The 19,280-nt window shown below is 34.1% G+C and overlaps 1 long non-coding RNA gene across 1 annotated transcript in view; it reads left to right on the top strand.

The window, feature by feature from the left end:
* Positions 1-17,538, top strand: part of LOC116421875 — a 63,886-nt gene extending 46,348 nt beyond the window's left edge. Inside the window, exons 2-3 of the long non-coding RNA XR_004232458.1 lie at positions 13,686-13,777; positions 16,983-17,538. This is a non-coding gene — a long non-coding RNA (uncharacterized LOC116421875). The remainder of the gene's footprint in view (positions 1-13,685; positions 13,778-16,982) is intronic.
* The last annotated feature ends 1,742 nt before the right edge of the window (positions 17,539-19,280 follow it).

Below are 19,280 nucleotides of genomic sequence, written 5' to 3'. Positions count from 1 at the left end.
TGAAAGGCATACTGGGCTGAAAATCAGAAGACTTGAGACACCCTGAGAAACTTATATAATTGTGTTGCTTTTGGCCAAAGCCCTTGTAAGATGTAATTAGTAATAATGATAGGGTCAAGTGATGGGAATAAAACGTATGTGCTCTCAAGTCCTTTCTGTCTCAGAATGGTTCTTGAATCACATCTCTCCCTACTCATTTTTTCCTCTTGGCTTCCCTTAAATCCCACCTAAAATTCCACTTTCTACAGGAAGTCTCTTCCAATCCTCATTAATTCTAATACATTCCTTATGTTCATTATTTCTTATTTATACCATTTATAGATCATTTATAGTTGTTTGCACATTATCTCATTCTTTATACTGTGAGTTCTTGAAAAACAGAGACGATCTTTTGCTCTTCTTAGCCTTGTGATGGCACATAATAGGTGCTTAATAATTGCTTATTGACATACTGATCCTTATCATTCCTCTACTATAGTACCATGTAAATTTCCAAGAACATTTGGGACTCTTCCATGCAGCTAAAAGACTCCCTGAGAATATATTAATATGCAGATTAATATCCAGATTTAAAACCTGGAAAAGACAAGTCTTTCAGGTTTATATTTTCTTCACTTCTAGTTCTTTATTTCCTTTGAGTAAGTAAAGCTCACTTCTTGACGTCATCATATGCCTTTATTATTGGTAATATTTTATATTTGTGATATTTAATTTGCTGTTGAGCATTGGTCTTCTTTTCACATCTGCTAACTTTGTTTTCCTCAATGCCAGTCTCCCAAATCTCAGCTGCACATTCAAAGGGATTTTTAGGCCCATTTAAATAGAAAAAAAGATCACTTTATTCATGGAAACATAAGTAAGCTTGTCTTAGTCTCCATCTTTTCTCTTTCCTTGCCTAAGAGGCCAATTTCAAATTCACACACCTCTCTATTCATTTAGAAGTTAATCATTTTAGGGATTGATATCAGGGTTTTTCTCTGCAAACTTCAATCCTTAATCAGAAACACTATCCTCCAGCTGCTGGTGACTTAAAGTGCCATAAAAGGCTAATGGACTGCTGACCATATCATGAGGCATTTGCAAGGATTTCATTTAAAATGGTATCAAATGTACTGAAGATAATGAGTTTAGCCTTTCAAGTAAAGAAAAATGGATAAAATTAAGATTGAGTTAAATTTCAAGTGAGTAGTAAGAATAATGGCTAAGATATAAAGAAAATCTAGAAATAGTACCAAAATCCATCTTTCCAGGCACAAAAAACAAGCTTCTAAACAAGAACAATGTTTCCTTTTATCTAAAACCTTAATAATTGATATTTGTAAAATCTTTTTATCTGTTTTTAAATGAATATATTTCTCTGCCAAAGATGGAAATGAGTTCTTATCAGTTATTCAGGTGGGAGAAAAAAGGAGGAAGGGAAGGGAGTAAAGAAGGAAGGAGGGTGCATCATTCCTGATCTCTAGTTACAAACCACTGAAAATCTCATGTTAACATAGGGTAGTAAGGCAAGCTTTTTTCTACAACTGACCCTGGGTAATGAAACACTCAATAAAATTAGCTTAGTATATAGTGGAATTTCAGAGTTTATTGGGAAAAAGGTTGAATTTTGAGGGTCAAATCAAATCAAATAACAATCTTTGAGGAACTGAGGAACAAACACACACACTAAGGATGATTTCTGGATAGAATAGAAAACAGAAGAAAAGATTACTCCACAGGTGACAGATAAAATGTGAACCAAAATTGCCAGTTTTTTAAACAAATATACAAGAAATTAGATGTACAAACTTGGATGTTAACCAGTGATTTCAAACATGTTAACATGCCTCAGAATATCTCTGCAGTTCCTTTTTGGGAATTGTGTTCTAAGTTTATGGGACAATTCTTCTGAATATTCTTGGCAACATTCAAAGCAAACATAGGAGGATGGTTTTTGGAATTAGTCAATTAATCAACATTAATTAAGTACTTAAGTCCTTTGGGGGAAGCTGAAAATATAAAAACAAAAAACAGACCTTAGTCTTGTGAAACAAAGTTTAGTTGCTTGAAATAGCATATATAATAACTCACATATGTATTATATGCACATAAACAGAAGAAAAAGACAAGAGAGACACACAGAGACAGAAAGACAGAGAGACATATACAGAGTCAGAGACAAAGACAGACATAGAGACATACAGAAACAGAGACAACTTTGTGCTGAAGGTAATGGTTGAATTGAGTTTTGATTCTAAGTGATGAAGAGGAAATATATTCCAAGAATAATATCTAACCAATTCAAAACATGAAGGTGGGAAGACTCTGAAAAGAGGCAAGAGAGTCACATATGAGGATCAGTCAAAAGCCTGGTTGAGTGTTCGTGGAGGGTAATGATATACAGTAAGTCTAGAAAGATAAGTTGGGGTCATTTTGGTTTGATTTAAATGTCAAAAAGAGTACTTTGTATTTGATTTTATAGGGAGCCACTAGAGTGTATTGAGTAGTGTATTGGGCATGCCAAAAGTCACTGATCACATCAAATGACTAAGGTAGATGGATCACAAAGATGGGAAGCAGTTTGAACTCAAACAAGCTAGGACACTAAAATTCTGGAATAAATATTCTCTTTCAGTTCTAGAACCTGATTTTTTCTTCTTCACTGACTCCCAGAAACAGATTTTAGGTACTCACTATTACTTGGTTAGTTATCTCAAAGGGAGTGGAGTGAGGAGACCAATGTTTGACTGCAGTGTGTGCAATGTGTGATTGAAAAATTAGTCTGCTTACCTGTCATCAGCTTGTCTTCCAGAATTATAGAGACCTCAGCATTTCAATACAGCTCTGATCTTCCGGATACTGGTCATTTCAATCCATTTGAACATATTTATTGTGTGTGATTTTTATCCATATTCTTCTTAAATCCTTTCCAGAAGATCTACTCCATACTCTGGAGATCTTCCCATGGATTTTTTAATAGCTTTTGTCTAATTTTAACTCACATCCGCAGTAACTGAATAAAGTGATTAAAATGTAAATAATTGAGAGAGAAGCTGTCAGTTTCCTGAGGAGAATGAGGATATTGGGACACAGAAGTGGAAGATTCAGACAGCATGCGAGAGAGATTTCTCTGAGGTGCTGCTCTGGTTCTGGGGGAAAATAACTGAATCAAGTAAGGACTGCTCACAATGGTTATTCTAGATCAGTATTTAGTGGAGTCTGAGGGAGAGACAAGGGGTTGTATATGCTGAGTCAAGCTGATCATCTATAACAATAATGAACAGAAGGTGTGGGAGGAGGAAGGAGAGTCATTGAAAGAAAGAGGCTGGTTCAGCTGCCTTGGGCAGGATTTGTGCTACATTTCCCCTGTGCAAAAATTCCTAATTACATGGCACTGTGTCTCCTGGATGAATAACAACTAAGTTAAATTTTATCAATAATCTAATAGCTAGGTTAGTCATGACTTTCTGTCCCCCTTTTGGTGCTATTCCACCACCATCCTTAAAGAAGTAGATATGTATGGGGTTTCATTTAATATCTTCCTTTGTTTCATGGGTTGTCATGGCCAAAGAATTCAAGTGGTCATCCTTTCCATATTTATTAGCTGGGTTGGTCCCTTGAAAACAGATTAGGTTGTTAGTATGTATGTATTTATGGTGTGTTTAAGGAGGTTTAAGCACTTCTGGTATGAGGGTTTGCTAAGTCCTTTTCAGGGCTGCTTATCTATTTTTGTTGTCTACCTAGCATTCTACTCTCATCTCTGGCTCTGAGAAGCTATAGCATGTGCAACAGGCCCCATAAGCATAGTAATGTAGGCAATTGGGTCACATCAGGTTGACGGTAACTAATAAGCCTTAAATCTGGCAGTGGGTTAGGATGTTTCTACTCCAAGCATGTGAAAACTTCCACTGGCAGAATGAACAGATGAAAATCATTTGTACCAATGGCCATAAAAGCAACTTGAACAGGTTCTGTCAAATTCTTGAAGCTTGGTTAAATGTCAAAAATGCCAAGTTAATTCGCTGTATCCCAGGTCATCACCAGTTAACTTGACTTGTTTTGACACTGAACTTTGTCTCTGGAACATAGAGTGACAGTTGATGAATTTTTGCAATATTGCCTCAGTTAAATCTAATTCTCACATGAGTCAAGACATCACCATGTGATATCATCGATCTTCTTTAAACACAAATGACAGACAACAATAGCAACAATAACAACACTGTCAGAATCATGAAATCCTTCCATCATGGTAGCACTTTCTAGAAGCTGTTCCCTATGGGCATAACTTCTGAGAACTTGGGGCCATTGCCATGTCCTTATGAGGCATCAGAGCAAGGCTTTGTGGAGGAACATTCATAACAAATACTCCAAAAGTAGAATAAAATTCCAAGGAAAACCTCTAAATATACACTTTTACTTGACTCCATCACAAGCTTGGAATATTTTTCTTCTTGACCTGCACTTCTTTCATGCCTCTGGTTTTTTTTCCCTATAATCAGCTCACTGAAATCCCATTTTCTGGAGACTCTTTTCCTGGGTCTCCCCATCCCCTATTTTCAACTCTTACATTGCTAGTGTCAGGAATTCCTTTAGAGATTACAACCAATTATGCCTTGTACATATCTTGTATAAGCATAATTGTTTTCATGCTTTATCCTCCATAAAATATCAGCTCCTTCATAAGCTTAATGGGAACAGGGACTGTGTTTCTAGTTTGTTTAAAATTATTTTTATTCTTAACACTCAGCTGGACACACAGTAGGTGAAGCAATAGGTGCTTCATAAATGCACATTGATAGTTATGATGATTTAACAAAATGTTATCACGTACATTTTGTTCTCTCCCCCCCCCAAAAAAAAAGCTTAATGCATTTTTCTGCATCCTGAATTATTATTTTCTTTAATGAGAACAGATTCACCAATTTCTTTTGCAGGATTTATAGAGGGTTTTTTGTTTGTATATTTACATGGATGTTCTTAACATGGTTAATGAAGCTTCTAAATGAGCTTCATTCCTAAGGAATTCAGAACTTCATCCAAGTATCACTTTACTAGGTAGGGAAAAATCAAAACAAACTTCACCTTTTTCAATTTATTTCTATAAGTAGGTAGAAATCAGGTAGTGTATTGATTGCTTGCCTGTTTGATCGATGGTGTGAGGATGCTGGTATAGTCAAAATGTCAGGGTCCTTAAGTTCCTTCACTCTCTCTCCTTGCCCCCAACCTTAAGCTCCAAATCTAGGAAGGATGTATGTGTGTGGGAAGGCTATAATCTTTGAAGCAGAATCATATTCCTTAGAGATTTTTGACATTTCATACTTCCATTTTGATTTGAGAATATTTTGCAGTCTGTAGATCTCCCCTGCTAGGAAATCATGAAGTGCTGAGGTGTGCAAAACTGAGTAGTCCTCCAAAAAGAAGCCCCCAAATCAATTTTTTAACTGCTAAAAATCAAGGTTGATACAAGGTTCAGATCAATCCTTATTTTTGTTCAATATAAAGCAAATCCATAAACAGGTCATTGCTATGTATTTTCAGAGCAACCCATACATTTTTCACATAACTTTGGCATAATTCACTGGGTTCAAGATGAGCCAATTGCTTAGCTTTACTTTTAGTTCAGAACCAGGAAACCCATTGTCTTATAGAAAGTTATGATTAGTATTCTTATTATTTTTTGTAAATTATCATACACTGGTTGTCTGGATATACTGACAAACATCTGGTTAAAAAGGGAAACACTCTGTATTTTCTCGATTCTCAGCACCGTGTATCAATGGCAGTGCTGATTTTCAGCCATACCCATTTGGGAAGCAAGGCAACAAGGTACAGTGAACAAAAAAGACCAAGTTCCAAGTCAAAAAATGTAATTTCTAACTCCAATTTAGCCATTGACTAAAGATGTGACTTCTCTGGGGGGTAATTTTGCTTAATTAAACTCATTTCATCAGCTTTAAAATGAGAATAATAGAATATTTGCTATTTCACAGGATAGGCCTGAGGCTCAAATAAGATAATGCAAGTAAAAATTATCATTTATCAAGTATCATTACACTTGATGTCAGGAAGACCTGAATTTGAGTTCTGTCTCCTACACATGGAGGTTGGATAATCCTCAGCTGATATGAGGGTTTTGTCATCTATCAATCCGCAAAGTGTAGCAAGCTTTTGTTGTATCATGCTAGTTATCAATTCATGACTGGATAGGTATTCAGTAGATATTAAATTTTTATCATCTAAAATGATATAATGCATTGTCTCCATCTTTTCCTTGTATACTTGATATGATTCACTAAGTCCAGATGCCTTAACAATAACTTATATGTATTATCTGATAATATAGAATTTAACCAGAATTGCAATCATGAAACCCTTTATTTTAGCACAATAAATCCATGACTCAGCAATTTGTCTGATGTTTCTTTAACATATTGTTCATTGAATTTATGTAGATAGGGCCCATGGAGTATCTTTTGATTCCATATGTGGACCCACAGGAAGGTAAAGTAATTGTAGTATATTTAATAATTCCAAAAGGAAGTTCCTGTTATCAGCCTGCAGTACTGTTCAGTGAAGTGCTACCTGATTATTCCAAACATTTTTTCCTAAAGGTTTTTGATCTATTTTTCATGTGTTTTAAGACCACCAGTATTCTTCCTCCTCTTTTGATGTGAAAGTGTTAATCTTTGTATAGCTACCTCAGTGTAATATTTTATTAAAATTGCACAGTATTTTTTAGAGTACTTTATAAACTTATTTTCATCCATTTTATAATTTTAAAAGTGTAGAATGATGTGAACTATTGGGTGGGGAAACAGTAGCCAGACACATTTTTTTCATGGGTCTCTATGTGTCTGTGAGCACATGGTACCTCTGTGTCTTTTATGTATTTTTATTTTAGACAAATATATGGATTTCAAGAAATCTATCAAAGGTTTTTACTGTAATCAAAGTCAATAGTCAATTCTTTCTAAGGTGTTGGCATTGGCAAAGGTAGTGACCAATGTGTAAATAATTAACCACAACAACAAGTGGAAAACATGTCAGTCAAGGATGATGGTGGCTTCAGGAAGGGTCACTCTTGAAAATAGCAGAAAGCTATACCTAAGAAAATCTAAAGAAAGATTCTCTGATTTCATGCCTAGTGTCTTTAGGAACCATTCTTAAAAGGAACAATCCCTGTTTAGAAGGGCCACAGCATCATTGTTATCACAAACACTAATTATTAACTAATTACCACAAATGAATATCAATTCAACTGCTCTACTTTCTAACCCATCCCTCACTGACATTCTTTAATGAGAAATTCTTTGATGAGTCCTGCCAATTGCCTCTCTGAGATTCAACTCTACTTTCTCAGCAGCCATAACTATTGAAGACCCACATAAGACAGTTCTCACCCCCAAATTCCTTAGCTCCTTCAAAAGAGTAAAAGGAATATTGTTTTTATTAATGGAAAATTTCACTAAAGAATATAAATTATCAGCAGAGCTAAGATGGCAGATTGTAGATGTCTTTGTTTGAGCTCTTCCCGACTTCCCTCAGAAGAACACCAGATCAAGCCTCTGAATGGGTTTTGAGTGATAGAACCCACAAATATTTGGAGTGTAACAAATTTCCGGTAGAAAATATTTTGGAAGAACTTGAGGAAAGGTCTCTCTCAATCAGGTGGGTGGTGGTGGAAGAAGGCCTAGCAAAGGCACAGTACAAGAACACCCAGTGTGTAGAAGCCTCTATGCTGGGTGAATGCACAGGTAGGCTTTTAGCCAAAATAAGGCAGTATTGGCTACTTTGTCCTGGTTCAGAAAGTAATGGATCAGCACATTACCTGTGGAATCATCCATGCAATTACAGAAGGCAAATAGAGTCCCTGAACTCCAGCATAACAAGTTTAAATTAGCCACATCTACTTAACATGAGAAGAAAGCCAGGAGCACTAGCCCCAGGGCAGTTTGAAGCCACTGTCACCTGTAGAGGAAGCTTGGGACAATATCCCCTTTACCCTAAGAGTGGATCTCAACCTTTAAAAATTAGCAAAAAAAAAAAAGCAAAAAGAGCTCTGACTAAAAATAGCTTTTATGGAGAAAGGGAAGAACAGGCTGAGCAGACTGAAGGGAAAACATCTCCAGATGAGGTCTCAGAGTGACATAAGTTGATCTCCAACTCAAACAACTCTGTTGAAATAATCCAAAAATGATCTTAAAAGAAAATTAAAGAAAAATGGGGGAAAATGAAAGTTTTGGAAAAGGAAACATAGCAATTGTCTGAAGCAAAGCACTCCTTAAAAATAGTTTTGGTAAAATGGAAAAATAAAACAATTCCTTAAAAAAAAAGAATTTGTGAAATGGGAAAAAAATCCAGCAAGCAAAACAATTCATTTAAAAGTTCATTTGGCCAAATGAAAAAGGAATAAAAAAGCTAACTGAAGAAAATAATTAATTAAAAATTGTAACTAAACAAATGTAAGAGCATCAAGAATCAGTCAAACAAAATAAAAAAAATGAAAAAAATAGAAGAAAATGTAAAATATCTTATTGTAAAAACAACTGACCTGGAAAATAAATCCAGGAGAAACAATCTAAGAATTATTAGAGTACCTGAAAACCATAACGAAAAAAGAGCCTAGACAACATTCAAGAAATCACTCTGCCCTGATGTTCTAGAATCAGAGGGTAAAATAGTCATTGAAAGAATGTACTGATCACCTCTTTCAAAAGACCCCAAAATGTAAAATCCAAGAAATATTGAAGCTAAAGCTCAGAATGAGGAGATTAAGGAGAATATAGTGCAAGAAGTCAGAAAGAAATAATCAAATATCAAGGAGCCACAATCAGAATTATGCAGACCTTATAGCTTCCACTTTAAAGGATCAAGGGGCCTGGAATATGGTATTCCAGAGGGCAAAGGAGTTTGGACTGCACTCAAGAATTAACTATTCAGCAAAATTAAGCACTATCTTTTAGGGGAAAAGATCACATTCAATTAAACAGGGAATTTTCATTTATTTTTGATGATAACAGTGCTGAATTAGAAAATTTGATCTTCAAACACAGAACTCAAGAGAAGCATAAAAACATGAAAAAGGGAAGAAAAAAAAACTTTGTTTTTTAAAGATTAAAGAGTTTATATCCCTGTATGGAAAGATAATATGTTTAACTCTTAAGAACTGTATCTTTGTTAGGGATATACTTAGAGGGTGTAAATATAATTTGACTATACTATGATGATATAAAAAAGAAATTTGCAGTGGAAAAGGGATTTTCCTGGAAGAAGAGGAAAGGAGAGGTAAAATGGGATAAATCCCATCACTTGAAGAGACAAAAAAATGAATTATAACAGTTGAGGGAAAGAAAAGAGGAGGATGAACTTTATGTGAACCTTAATCTCATTGGATCTGGCTCAATGAGAATATCAGAAATATTTAATTTGATATAAAAATTTGTCTCGTTCTATTGGGAAGTAGAAAAGAAAGGGGAAGGCTAATAAAAGAGAAAACAGAAGTAGAAGAACAAAGAGATAAGAAAGGGGGAAGGGCTGTAAAAGGGCAGATTGAGGGAAGTGGTGTTCAGAAACAAAACAAGGGGGAGGAAGGAATGGAGGAAAGGAAAAAGTATAACTTGGAGATAATAACGAAATACAGAGTTTAGTCATTTTAATTGTGAATGTGAATGGGATGAACACTTCCATAAAATGGAAGTGAATAACAGACTGGATTAAAAGCCAGAATCCTAAAATATGTTGATTACAAGAAACACATTTAAAGCAGAGTGATACATACAGAGAAAAGGTAAAAAGCCTGGAACAGAATCTATTGTTTCAGCAGGTATAGTGATCCTGATTACAGATCAAGCAAAAATAAAAATAGACCTAATTAAAAGAGATAAGCAAGGATACTACATCTTGCTAAAGGGTAGCATAATGAGACAGTTTACCAAAATTTATGGGATGCAGCCCAAGCAGTTTTGGGGGAAATTTTATATCTCTAGATGCTTACTTGAATAAACTAGAGAAAAAGAAGATCAATGAATTGACCATACAACCAAAAAAGCTAGAAAAAGAATTTTCTTTAAAAGAATTTTAACCCCCCCAAATTAAATACCAAATTTGAAATTCTGAAAATAAAAGGGGAGATTAATACAATTGCAAGTAAGAAAACTATTGAATTAATAACCCAAACTAAGAATTGGGTTTATGAAAAAACCCAACAAAATAGATAAAAATTTAATTAATTTGATTTGAAAAAAGAAAGAAGAAAATCAAATTGCTAGTAACAAAAATGAAAGGGATGAGCTTCTACCAATGAAGAAGTAATTAGAGCAATTATTAGGAACTATTTTGCTCAACTGTATGCAAATAAATCTGATAATGTAAGTTAAATGGATGAATACTTACAAAAATATAGATTGTCCAGATTAACAGAGAAGGAAACAAATTACATAAATAGTCCAGTTTTAGAAAAAAGTAATTGAACAAGCTATGAATCAACTCAATAAGAAAAAAATCTCCAGGGATTTATAAATGAATGTTATCAAACATTTAGAGAACAATTAATTATAGTACTATGCAAATAGCATTATAGTAGGCCAAGCTAATATAATAAAAATGACAATTCCACCTAAATTAATTCACTTATCTAGTGCCATACCAATCAAACTGCCAAGAAATTACTTTACAGAACTAGATAGAATAATAACAAAGTTCATCTGGAAGAACAAAAGGTCAAGAATTTCAAGATAATTAATGAAAAAAATACAAATGAAAGTGGTCTAGCTGTACCAGAACTAAAAGTATATTTATTATAAAATAGCATCCATCAAAACTTTTTGGACTAGCGAAGAAATAGATTAGTTGATAACTGGAATAGGAAATGCAAATGAATGTGGTCTAGCTGTACCAGACCTAAAAGTATATTTATTATAAAGAAGCAGCCATCAAAACTTTTTGGACTAGCTAAGAAATAGATTAGTTGATAACTGGAATAGGTTACGTTCACAAGAAACAATAGTCAATGACTATAGCAATTTAATGTCTGATAAACTCAAAGACTGTAGCTTTTGGGATAAAAACTCACTATTTGACAAAAATTGCTGGGAAAATTGGAAAACAGTATGGCAGAAATTGGGCATTGACCAATACCTAACACTTTTTACCAAGATAAGGTTGAAATGAGCTAATGATTTGTGATACTATAAGCAAATTAGATTAATAAAGGATAATCTACCTCTCAGATCTGTGGAGAAGGAAGGCATTTGTGGTCAAAGAAGATTAAGAGTGCATTATGAAATTCAAAATGGATAATTTTGATCATATTAAATTAAAAAGTTTTGTACAAATAAACCGAATCAAGGCAAGATTAGAAGGGAAGCAGAAAAGTTGAAAATAGATTTTACATTCAAGGGTTCTGAGAAAGACCTCATTTTTAAACTCTATAGAGAATTGACTCAAATTTATAAGAATATAAGCCATTCTCCAGTTGATAAGTGGTCAAAGATATGAACAAACAATTTTCAGATGAAGAAATTAAAACCATTTCTAGTCATATGAAATAATGCTCTAAATCACTATTGATCAGAGAAATACAACTTAAGATAACTTACATACTATTACACATCTCTCACATTGGCTAAGGTGACGGGAAAAGATAATGATTAATGTTGAAAGGGGTTTGGGAAAATTGGGACAGTAATGCATTATTGGTGGTGTTATTAACTGACCCAACCATTCTGGAGAGCAATTTGTAACTATGCCCAAAGGACTATCAAACTATGCATGGGTGCACCAGTCTTTACTGGACCCGTATCCCAAAAAAATCATAAAAAAGGGAAAAGAACCTACATGTACAAAAATGTCTGTAGCAGTCATTTTTTTCATAGAAGCAAGGGATTGGAAACTGAGTGGATGCCCATCAGTTGGGGAATATTTGAATAAGTTATGTATATGAATGTTACAAAATATTATTGTCAAATAAGAAGCAGAATAATTTCAGAAAGACCTGGACTTACATGAATTGGTGCTAAATGAAGTAAGCAGAATCAAGACAACTTTGTACACAACAGTATCAAGATTATGTGATTATTAATTCTGATGGATGTAGTTCTTTTCTTTTTAAATTATTCTTATTGTTTATAAAACTTTTTATTTTCAAAATATATATGGATAATTTGATGACATTGACCCTTGCATAGCCTTGTGTTTCAGATTTTCTCCTCCTTTCCCTCAACCTTCTTCCCTAGATGGAAAGCAATTCAGTATATGTTAAACATGTTAAAATATATTTTAAATCCAATATATATATAAACATATTTATATAATGCTCTTGCTGCACAAGAGAAATTAGATTAAAAAAAAAGAAAGCAAATGAGTAAAAAAACAAAATACAAGCAAACTACAACAAAAAGAGTGAGAATGTTATGTTGTGATCCACATTCAGTTTCCCCAGTCCTCTCTCTGGGTGTAGATGGTTCTCTTCATCACAAGATCATTGGAACTGGCCTGAATCATGTCATTGTTGGAAAGAGCCACATTCATCAGAATTGATCATCGTATAATATTGATGTTGTCATGTACAATGATCTCCTGGTTTTGCTCATTTCACTTAGCATCAGATGTAAGTCTCTCCAGACCTCTCTAAAATCATCCTGCTGATCATTTCTTATAGAAAAATAATATTCCATAACATTCATATACTATAACTTATTCAGCCATTCTCCAACTGATGGGCATCCACTCAGTTTCCAGTTTCTTGCCACTACAAAAAGGGCTGCCACAAACATTTTTGCACACGTGGGTCCCTTTCTTTCCTTTAAGATTTCTTTGGGATATAGGCCCAATAGAAACACTGCTGGATCAAAGAGTATGCAAATTTGATAACTTTATGAATGTAGTTCCAAATTGCTCTCCAGAATGGCTGGATCTGTTCACAACTCCACCAACAGTGGAAATGGCTTTTTTTTTTTAACAATGAGATTATTCAAGCCAATTCTAATGAACTTGTAATGGAGAGAGCCATCTACAACCAGAATAAGGACTATGGGAACTGAGAGTGGATCGTAACACAGTATTTTTACCTTTTTTGTTGTTGTTTGCTTGCTTTCTGTTTTCTTTCTCATTTTTATGTGGCTATAAATAGTAAGCACTTTTATTATTATTATTATTATAATCATGTTTGATATCTTCATGAACTCAACTCATATGATCTCTGTCATAAAAAGAACATGGTATTTGAAATCAACTATATAAGCTCAGATTCTGACCTTTTCACTTGGAGCAAGTTTGTCTCCTAATCTTTAAAATGTGGATATTAATATTTACATTACTTGGTTGCTTTCAGAAAGTGATTTGTAAATCAAAAAGTGTTGTATAAATATGAACCATTATTATTATTTTTAAAATACATTTGTTCTCAATTTTTATTATAATAAATTTCTGCTTGTCTCCTCAGGAAGTTTAGATTATTTGAAAATGATAAGTATTTTAAAATTAAAAGGCCCCTTAAATGTTTCTTAACTCCCATTTTGTTTTCCTTATAACTTAATTCAGAGTTTAAATTAAAATAATATTTTACATTTGAATAGCACTTTAGGAAGTATGTTCATGCATATTTTCCTCTCTTAGTAATGAGGCTAGTTCAAATTTACACAGCATGATAAACTTTCAAAAGCACTTTCTTCAAAAGCGTGAACTCTATTATCTACATTTTACAGATGAGTAAACAGAGGCTTAAACAATTTGATTATGGACACAGATCTAATCATCAACAGAACCTGGATGCTTTTTAGAAAAGGAGTACAATAGTGTAAGTACTCAAAGTAGCTATGGATCATGGATGACAAGAATGATGCTTTTTCACTGAGCCAGACTACATATTCTCATTGAAAGGTGATTAACCTTTCTAGAACATCTTAATTTTACCAATCTATAAAATTCACAGTCTAGAAAATTATGTTATAAGATCCCCTTTGCAATATCATACAATATTGGTTCTAGAAAGAAAAGGTCATCTATTCCTATTCTCCCATTTTAGAGATGAGAAAACTGAGGCTAAGAAATGTGAAGTAACCTAAGGAAGACAGAGCAGGTATCTTCATAAATAAATCTTTATTTCCTAGTTCATTACTCTTTGTACTGTATCCCACTGGCTTTCAATATTGTAGATAAAGGAGGAAATGTAGAGAAAACCCCCCAAATTTAGAAAATCTCACTCCAGTCCTTCTTTCTTGCTTTTTCTAGTTGTTTAGTCTTAGGTAAATCACTTAAACTCTCAAATCCTCAATTTTCTCAACTAACATACAGAATTGTGAAAAGGAAATAAAACATTGTATATGAAAGTACTTTGTTTACTAAAATGATTCACAAATCATTACTTGTGATGATGGTTGTAATGGTGGTTATTGCCACTGGTGTCAAAGGCTTAATTTTTGACATATTCTCACAGAAATAGATAAGCAAAAACTCATAGATAAGATGTAACTAACAGTTATTGCATCTCAGTGAAATAGAGAGAGAAAGAGAAATGGTTTTGGAGTTTAAGGGCTAGGTCCCTTCCCTAGTTTTCATCTTTAAAATAAGAGGACTGGACTAGATGATTTTTTAAGATCTCTAAATCTTATGAACTTTTGATGTCTCCACATGTTATGTGGAATTTCCAAAGGAAGACCTCGAATTCCTTATCTGTGTTTATATTGCATCCATCTCCTGGGAACGTAACATTATGAGAATACTGTTTTTTATTCCATTTCTGAAAAAGGATCCTGGACACTGAAGCATTTTAATGTCAAGGACACAGGAGCCCAAGGAGGTTATTAATGCCCAGAGAGGTTTCTGAAAGCTTACCGGTAGAGTACTTTAGTGATGCCTCTGGGACTGGAATTGATGAGTTTCTAATTGCCAGATCATGACTTGATGACAGAAGACTATATTTTTATTCACAGATATCTCCTGGGCCATATTTATGTCTTAAGTGCATAAAACAATATAGATATTATTCTGGATTTATCTGCAAATATATTAGTACAATGATATAATTGAATATTAACAGGGCATGAGAAGCAAATAGAGATGAAATGAGATGAAATGGGGCTTAGTTACAAGTGCAGAGTGTGCTATAGTATCAATCAATGTTGACTCTTTGGTTCTGACGAGAGGATCAGAGAATGTCAGCTTCTTTAACTGTAGCTGATTAGAACCCAATATGGAATGGATGACAAATTGAGACCATCATCAACTGACAAGATGTGGCTGCTTGCATAGTATTACTAAGTGTAGAGTTTCCTTTTTTATGTATTTCCAAATTTCTCATGTTGTACAAGAAAAGTCAGATTAAAATGAAAAAAATGAGATAAAAAAACAAGAAGCAAACAAACAATAACAACAAGTTGAAAATACTATGTTTTGATTCACATTCAGTGTCCATAGTTCTCTCTTTGAATAGATGGCACTTTCCATTACAAGCTATTGGAATTGTCTTGAATCACCTCATCATTGAAAAAATGTCTATCACAGTGTGATTATCACACTGATGTAATAGACACATCAGTCTATCACAATTAATTATCACATAATCTTGTTTTTCTAATGTACAGTGTTCCCTTGCTTCTGCTCTAAGTGTAGAGTTTTCTAAGCCAAATTCTTTCAGTAAAATATAAGCTCTTTAAGGGTATAGATTTTTTATTTCAACTATTTAGCCACAGTGGTAGGCATGTAGTAAATGTCTCATCAATTGCTGTTGAATTAGCCTATAAATTCTGGTAGAGCAGAATGGAACTCTGCATTGTAGAGAGGCCCATTTTATGTACTGTCCATATGTGGCTTAAAGGGAAGCAAAATACACATCTATAGCTTCTCCTCTTCCCCCTTTTCTACAAGGGACTTCCTCAGGATCACATAACCCAAGAAATGTCTGAAATGGAATTTGGGACATAGGTCTTTCTAATTAGAAGCCTGACACTCTCTTTTCTGTACTAAACTGCCTCTCAATAAACCAGTTGATCTTTCTGTGGTTTGTTTTTCCAAGTAGGTTTATTTACAAAAAGAGAATGTACTGGTCAGGTCTCAGTTACATTTCTAATGATAAATTAATAAATTAGCATTCTGGTTTATTAATCAGTCTCCTATGAGATGAAGTGATGTGATTCCATTCTATCAGGACCTAAACCTCTTTGAGTTGAAAAGATAAAATTGAGTTGGTAAGCCTACAAAGCTTAGAATCAGTCTCTGGTCCCTCAGGGGTCTGGGCAAATGCAGGTACTTATGGAACCCAGCCAGAAGCTGTTGGCTACCATTTTAACTGCAACCACAGGGACTAGTGGAGTGAAAAGAAAAGATAAGAGAGGCTTTCAAGAAAAAAAAAAAAAAAAGGAACAATAACAAGTAGGTTTTGGTAATAAAAGGAATTTTTCCCAAGTCGAAATAAAAAAATAATAAAAATGTCTGTGGTACAGGATGGGGAGAGAGAACTAAAGTTGCTAAAAAAATGGGAAAGAAATTTAAGAGATTAAATGTCAGTGGAGAGGGTGGAGACAAGTCATACAAACCACTTAATTAATATCTAGCCTCTTTTATACTTCATAAACCTTTTGGAATCAAAAACTTTTCTGGATAAAGAAAACCAATAATGGCTTATAAATATCAACCATACATACAAACCTTAATATATACATATATAAAGAGAAGAAACCCATCAATGATAAGGTCTGTCATTTTGTGGCTCAAAGGGAAATAGAAGAGGCAATATTGGCCACTTTACCCCCTGCTGTTTTCTAGAGGAGATTTTTATTCCTTTCAAGAGGGGAAGCAAGAGTTTGGGGCCAAAATCATAGCACAACAGAAATAAAAAAAAGATATACATAGGAGAGGATATGCCAGGCAATACAGAGTGAAGGAGTTCTCTGTGAAAAATCTCCTGAATCTCAGTCAAGGGGAAATTTCCTTTTTAGATTTTTAGATTACCAAGTCTGAAGAGGGACATAATAAAGACTATTTATTCTTCATATCTTCTCCAGTGTTTTCTTTCAATAGCTTGAAGCTGGACACCAGGAGAAGGTGAAGTGACTTAACACTCAAACAAGATTTGAAGTTTGACCAGTTTCAAAGAAGAATGACCTTGAAGAGAACAGAAGGGGAACTGGTAAAGACCTTAGCTCTCTCAAATGTCACCAATTTTGCTCAGTCTGTAACACAGGGCAGAGACTTGATCTTCACCAAAGAGGAGAGTATCGCATGCCAATGGACTTTGGGTAGCAGTTACAAATACATACATATGTATATACATTAAGTACAAAGAAATTATTTGCTATAACCGACAGTGTCAGGAAGACCTAGATTAAATTATGTCTTTAATACAAACCTCTCTGAGCTTCAGTTTCCTTATATATAAAATGGGAATAATAATACTAGTAGTCCTTGCCTCACATGTTGTGAAGGTAAAATGCTTGTCACACGGGTTTTGTGATCTTTAAAGTGTGTTATAGACTGTCCCCAAAAACTTAGTGCAATTTAAAGCCTCCAAGTTAAGTCTTTCCTTTTCTTCTTCTTCATCATCATCATCATCATCATCAACTTTTTCTTCTCCTTTCTTCTTTTTCTTTCTTCTTCTTCTTCTTCTTCTTCTTCTTCTTCTTCTTTCTTCTTCTTTCTTCTGTTGCTGCTGCTGCTGCTGCTTTTCTTCCTTCTTTTTATTGTCCTTCTTTTCTTCTCCTTTTTCTCTTTCTTCTCATTTTCCTTCTGCTTCTTTTCTATTCAGACATATTTTAAGGGTGTGGAGAAAAACCTAGGTATAAAAATGTCATACTAGCAAGGCAAGTTTGGGCATATCCTAACAAATTGGGAAGCTTTCAAGGATAGTCCCAAATCAATCTTAGCTAATTGTGAGGAATTAGAAGCTTGCTAGAATCTTGGCCATCAGATCATGAATTTTTTTGATAATATCATCTTTTTTTTCTATCCAGGTTATGAAGGAGTTGTCTACTTTTATGTAGATGTCTACATATATATGTATATTGTATGTAGCAGTATATTGTATATAATATGTATATTGTCTACATAGGTAGTATGTACCCACATGTAAAACTGACCATCTTTTGAACAAGGTAGGGCCTATAAACTGTTATACAGTAGCCTAGTATTGTTAGAGGAATAAATACTTTTTATTTCACATTCATTTAGGTGTTTTGAGAAACAATCTGAGTAAGATGAGTACTACCCTGCCTAACATCCTTCCAGAAAATGTCAGGGAACTAACAAACAACCAAGAAGAGAGTAGATATTCTCCTTAGTCATAGGGAGTAAGAAATAGGTGAGAGTTATGCTACTTGGACTCTGGAAGAGTTAGGATATAATACGATAGCAAATTATTACTGGTTAATATGAAACTGGACAGAGAATTTACTTGTATTGTACATAGGAAAATGATTCCTTGAGACACCTGAGAGACAACTTTTTGTGAAACCTGAGGCCAAGAAACTATTCAATTGTAATGCTTTAGGAAAAGACCTGTCTGGAATTGTACTTCAAAGTTACAACATTTGGAGGTCGCTTCCTGGGAAAGGGAATGATTGCTATATTTGGGAAACAGAAGAGAAATATATGGAGAATGAACTATACATTGAATTCAATCCAATCCAATACACCCATTAAGCCTTTATTAAATACCTATATGCAATGTTTTGCAGTGGATACTGATTATACAAAGAAAAACACACTGAAAAAATCATTTCCTCTCAAGGAGATTGTGTTTTGTGGAAGTAGAGGAGGAAAGGAAGAATGAAATGTGTAAGAGAATATTCATATACATAATTTAAGTATGAGGGAGAGAGCACTAACAATTGGACAGATCAATAAAATATTCTTTGGTATGGGGTACATGAACTGAGTTTTAAAGGAAGCTATGCATCTTGAGAAGAATTAGTGAGGCAAAAGCACATTCCTGGATCAAAGAACAATTTGCACAAAAATGAGAAATGAAATGTGGAGTTCACAGAGTATAAAGTAGACCTGTTTGATTAAATTGTGGAATGTATAAAGGGAATAATGTGCCCTAAACCTGGGAAAGTATACTGGAGGCCAATTGTGAAAGATGTTAAATATTAAAAGAAGAACATCATTTGTGATTCCCAAAAAAGGATATGATATGGCCCTATTCAAGTTTTAGGAAGTTTATTTGGTAGTTATAAGGCTTTTGGACTGGTGAGGGAAGAGACTGGTAGTCAAGAAATCAATTAGAAAGCTATTTTAGTGTCTAGAAGAAAACTAGAGAAGCTAGAGAAAATAAGGCAAGGGGAATTGAAAGCTCCTTGACACTA

The sequence above is a fragment of the Sarcophilus harrisii genome, chromosome 2 (assembly GCF_902635505.1).
Source record: "Sarcophilus harrisii chromosome 2, mSarHar1.11, whole genome shotgun sequence".
In the NCBI taxonomy this organism is placed as follows: domain Eukaryota; kingdom Metazoa; phylum Chordata; class Mammalia; order Dasyuromorphia; family Dasyuridae; genus Sarcophilus; species Sarcophilus harrisii.
The sequence above is the reverse complement of the archived record's forward strand: the minus strand, read 5'-3'. Positions and strand labels throughout refer to the sequence as shown.